Genomic DNA, 5,746 nt, shown 5'->3' with positions numbered 1-5,746 from the left:
ATGAATAAATATAATAACTTGTTTATTAAATAATAACATAATAAATATGAATTATTAACAATAAAACAACAACATTTAGGTTTTATTAACAGGGGTGGCAATAATAAAAAAATAATGTAATATATATAAAACATATATAAATAACTTATTTATTAAATAACAATATAATAGTGAATATGAATTATTAATGAAAACAACAGCAACAACAATAAAAATAACTTGTTGATAAAATAAAAACATAATATGAATTATTAACAATAAAAATTTGTTATTGTTATTATTATTATTATTATTATTATTATTATTATTTTAGGACTTAACAAAACTATAAACATTTCCATGACTTTTTTAAGGTTTTATTGACAGGAGTGGAAATAAATAAATAATAACAACTTATTTATTAAATAATAACATAATAGTATGAATGTTGTTATTATTATTATTATTATTACATTAATAAAATTCTGTAGTTTTAATTAACTGACTGTTCCTTAGGCTTTTCCTTACTTTAATTATGTTAAAATACTTTTTTGATTTAAATTACGAATCATTTGTGATTACATTTTTTTTAATTAGAAATAGTAATTTCTCAGCAATTTTTACTGAATGAACTATTTTAGGGTTTGGCATAACTATAAACATTTCCATGACCTTTTAAGATTTTATTAATTTCCATGGTTTTATTAATTTTCCATGAGCATATCCAAGTTTTTCCAAGACTGTGAGATCCCTGGATTTATGATATGATTTATTATTATTATTATTATTATTATTATTATTATTATTATTATTTATTTATTTATTTATTTATTTATTTATTTATTTATTTATTTATTTATTTTTGCTGTTTTAGCATATTTTAAAGGTGCCATAGAATGGAAACTGTATTTACCTTGGCATAGTTGAATGATAACAGTTCTGTACATGGACATGACATACCTTGAGTCTCAAACACCATTGTTTCTTTCTTCTTATATAAATCTGGTGTTTGCAAAAGACCACTGAAAAATAGGCTAATCCTAACATAACAGCGACTATTACGTAAGAGTCGCGATCATTTTTAGTTACGCCCCCAACATTTGCATAACCCAATCATCAGAAGTTCTTCAGGTAGGCTATTGTGAAAAAAACAAAGCGAGGACAATAGCAAAAATGGCAGATCACAGGAATAAATGTTATGTTCCAGGTTGTGCAGGAGATGTTAAGTGCAGGGATGGTTGGTGTATTTAACTTACTCAGAAAGGCAAGGAAAACCAATAAGGCGATCTAATAAAATAACGCGAGCCACTGAAGGGACATGGTTAGCTTACTGCTAGCGGTAGCCTGTTATATTGCAGTACATAATATTTCACTTACCACATAAACAAAGAGCTGGAGAGATGACTGCGCGGACGATGGCGAATGATTTACAGATCCTGAGCATCACTAACAAGCACCTAAACTTATGTAGTAAGTACAGCTGCTGCAGTATAACGTTACACAGAGCACATGCGATCACAAAAGTGAAAGTAAAATGATCGTAAAACGGCAATTTCAATAAACCGCATATTAATAGTGGCTCGAGCTCCGCGATTAAATCTATATTTTCCTCCATGTGCAAACTACTAAAATGAGCCGCTCTGTGAAACAGCCAATCAGAGCAGAGCTCATCGTTATTATTTATTAACCTTCCAAATAAGGTAATAACAGACCATTTCATTCTAGGGACAAATCCTAGGATTGTAAATGGACTTGTAAAACCGTTTCTGGAGAATTTTTGCCCTTTCCTATGCCATATACCTTCTATGTATATATCAGAGAACAATTTAAAATATTGTATCAAAGCATTATATGGCACCTTAAAAGCTTGTTTTGTAAAGTCATCTTGCAGCCCCTTTAGTGAGTTCCAGCCCACTGATGGAGATACACCGCTCCATCAAACAAAACCAGACTGACAAGTGAAAAACAGCCTGGTGGCTACAGCTAAGACCAGCAAACCACTTTAGGGTTTAATCTGTTTTTTCCCCCAGCATGGAACTCTTATGCACATTCCATTCAACTCGGAAAGTTGGAATGTTCAGTTTCCTAGTTGGAACAGTGTAGTAAAACGCCACTTAAAGTCGGACTTCCAACTTGGAAACTTATTCGGAAACCTAAAACCCTGATTTTGCAAAATGCAGATATGCAATGTAATAAACCACATATTAATCTCTCTGGTAATTGCACATGACATAGCCTGCAGTTTCAGTTTATTTAGTTAAATATCATCTCCTGAACATCAGAAACGCGATAAGCCTTATGGTTGAAATCAGAGATGAAGTTCAGTAGGAATATCCCGCAGCACCATCCTTGGGTTTCCTTTAATGACAGAAATACTGAAAGTCATTCGACTGGGTTCTGGAGCACAGTACACACACATACGCACAGAAACACTACTCGCTCACATACCAGGAAGCTGAAATCGTGACCTCTGAACTAGTCCAACTATTCATCATGGCTTGGCCTCATCGGCGTTCGGATGGGTCGGCCAGCTGCGAAACATACGCACACACAGGCATCTGTGACCCATCTGCACACAGCGAGTCTTGGGGGCCGTTTATCAAATGCTGGAGACACTGAGACTAACTTTCATACTCATACGCCCCAACTTTCCCTCCTTCTCTTTGTCCATTCGTACTGTATATATTACAGTGTTACGCTGCAGCAGGGTTAAAACAAATCAATGATCACAAATATTATGTAAACAGACAGTGAAATTTCATTCTTAATGTTTACATTTATTCATTTAGCAGATGGTTTTCCCCCAAAGTGGTTTACAAATGAGGAAAGCATGAGGAATTTATCATAAATCATAACTGTTGTACTTTTTTTCCCCAAACTTCCTGACCTGAAACAAATGTCTCTACTGTACTGTAGAGCTTTCAAGCAACATCCACCAATGTCTGCATAGACATGCTGACTTTTCTAACTTATTGAACATACAGCTGAACATCAAATATCCTCATAGACTTCCATTCTATATTTCTGCATCTAATTCCTTGTATTTTTATCCTATTGTCAGTATTTTGACATCTGAAGGTGTTTTGAGTTTGTGGCACAAAACAGAAGGTCTTGAAGATCTCTGATATTGTTTCAGGTTTAAAATCTGCCGTGATATGCAATACAAGTCCCAGGTTCATTTTCTGTTGTTAAAATGAGCTATAGTTATTCTCAGAAAAATGACTTTGATTTTGGATTGTATTTACAAGATCTTTGCTTGACAATTCGATTATGTGTATGAGATATGTGTATAATCAACTATAGTAAACAGGACAATCTGAATTCATATCTGCCAGTTTCACTCTTGCTGGATTCTTCAAATAAAATAAAAGTTAACTAGGTATAATTATAATAATAAAATAACTCATTTATTTCAGCTTTTTTTACTTTAAGTACTAAAAAATAACGCAAACTAAATAAAATTAAATAAAATTAATTAATCTATTAAAAATGACAAAAAATGCAAAAAATGACAAAAACTTTAATATTAAAATAAAAAAAAATATATAATAAAATCTAAATTAACAAACCAACAAAAACAGCAATATTATCAGTTGTACTAAACAAACCACTCTGTCACATATATTTTATTCATTTTTTTATTATTAATTTTTAGAATGAAAAATTTACATTTAAATTGCTCAGTGATTTACATTTTTATAATATTATATATTTTTTAGAAAGTATATTCAAATATTTAACTGACAGTGAGGACAGCATTTGCATACTGAATTCTGATTTATTTACATAACTGCACATCTATTTAACCATCTATAACTGCCTTTACTTCGCAAATATGTTACCCTGGACCAAAAAAACAGTCATAAGGGTTTTTTAAAATTAAAATTTTAACATCATCTGAACGCTAAAATAAGATAGAATAAATAGGCTTTCCATTGATGTATAGTTTGTTAGAATAGGACAATATTTGTCCGAGATACAACAATTTGAAAATCTGGAATCTAAGGGTGCAAAAAAATCTAAATACTGAGAAAATCACCTTTAAAGCTGTTCAAATGAAGTTCTTAGCAATGCATATTAATAATCAAAAATTAAGTTTTGATCTTTACTTAATATCCTAATGATTTTTGACATCAAAGAAAAATCAATAATTGTGACCCATACAATGTATTTTTGGCTATTGCTACAAATATACCCGTGCTACTTAAGACTGGTTTGTGGTCCAGGGTCACACATGTTGTCACGTTATATACTAAATGACACACAGGACAGAAAACTAAATGTACACAAGTGCCATGATAACAGCTGTTATGCAACTTTTGCTTTTCATTTTATCAGAACCAAAATCACCTGTTTCCTTCTGGAAATGCAAATCTAGTGTCATGGTTCTTTTGGTCTGCTTATGATGCAAAGAAATGGGCTTGATTTTGCATATGCGTCCTAAAGTTAGTAGCTATATCAGGAGATTTAACCACACCATAATTTGCATATTACATGTTACTTGTTTAATAGTTTTAATTAGCTTTTTTTTTTATTTTTATTTTTTATAAATATCATCGCTTCAGTGATCTAGACACCAGAGAGGAGCAGTTAGTCATTTTCATGGACTAGTGTTTTTAATGTAAGCCTGCGGATGTTGTTGTAATCTTCTGGAGTGCTCTCTCGAGTGAAATTATAATTCTCAGTTTCAGATTTTTTCGAATGAAGTCACGTCATTCCGGTCCAGAGTAAAGCTGAATCCAACCAATTTCAGCAAACTCTTGCAGAAACAAAACCCTCCCACAGATGGAAAAGCTTTTGGTCCGGCTTAAATCCAGGTTGTGTTTGGAATGGCTAAAAGGACAAAGATCTTCCACGGGTCACGAGTAAAGAAAACCTGTTCTCGTTTGCTTAATAAAGTGTAAATGCACGCTGCATTTCATGCCATGAACTGCTTCTAAATCGTCAATCGTATTTCTCCAGGCGTTTAATCTGATTATATATCCACGTCTGTAAGAGTTTGCTATAATTTACTGTGGTTTCTTGGCTGCGGAGGTCTTTGAATTTCCTCTGAGAACCTGTTGGATCGGAGTGTCCATTCCATTCTTATTCCTCTCCCCTCTGTCGCTTTCATAACTAATTCCAAATGTGGCCGATCCCACTCCCAAACGTCCTTCTTACACACCCTGCTTGGAGCCTGTTTTGGGGTGGTGGGTTAATCAGAAGCAGGTTTGTGAGTCTGTCTACGCCCTTACAGTGGGTCACACTCACATAAACACACTGGACAGCGATGGAGAGGTTTTAGATGGATTACATGTGCCGTACACCCTCTTTTCCTTGGAAAACAGTCAAAGATGGATCCTTAACACACACACACACACACACACACACACACACACAGAGATTGCTGGAACACATTTCAACTCACACCCACCCACACATACATCAGAATTCAATCTGTTCATGTTTAATATCAACATGTCAACATCTCAAATGCAAATCCTTTATTGTCGATAAAAAAGAAGGATAGATAGAACAATAGAATGACAGAACGATAGATTGATTGATTGATAGATAGATAGATAGATAGATAGATAGATAGATTGATAGATAGATAGATAGATAGATAGATAGATAGATAGATAGATAGATAGATAGATAGATAGATAGATAGATAGATAGATAGATAGATAGATAGATAGATAGATAGATAGATAGATAGATAGATAGATAGATAGATAGAGTCGTGGCCAAAAGTTTTGAGAATGACACAAATATTAGTTTTCAC

The sequence above is a fragment of the Garra rufa genome, chromosome 2, assembly GCF_049309525.1.
Source record: "Garra rufa chromosome 2, GarRuf1.0, whole genome shotgun sequence".
NCBI lineage: Eukaryota > Metazoa > Chordata > Actinopteri > Cypriniformes > Cyprinidae > Garra > Garra rufa.
The sequence above is the reverse complement of the archived record's forward strand: the minus strand, read 5'-3'. Positions refer to the sequence as shown.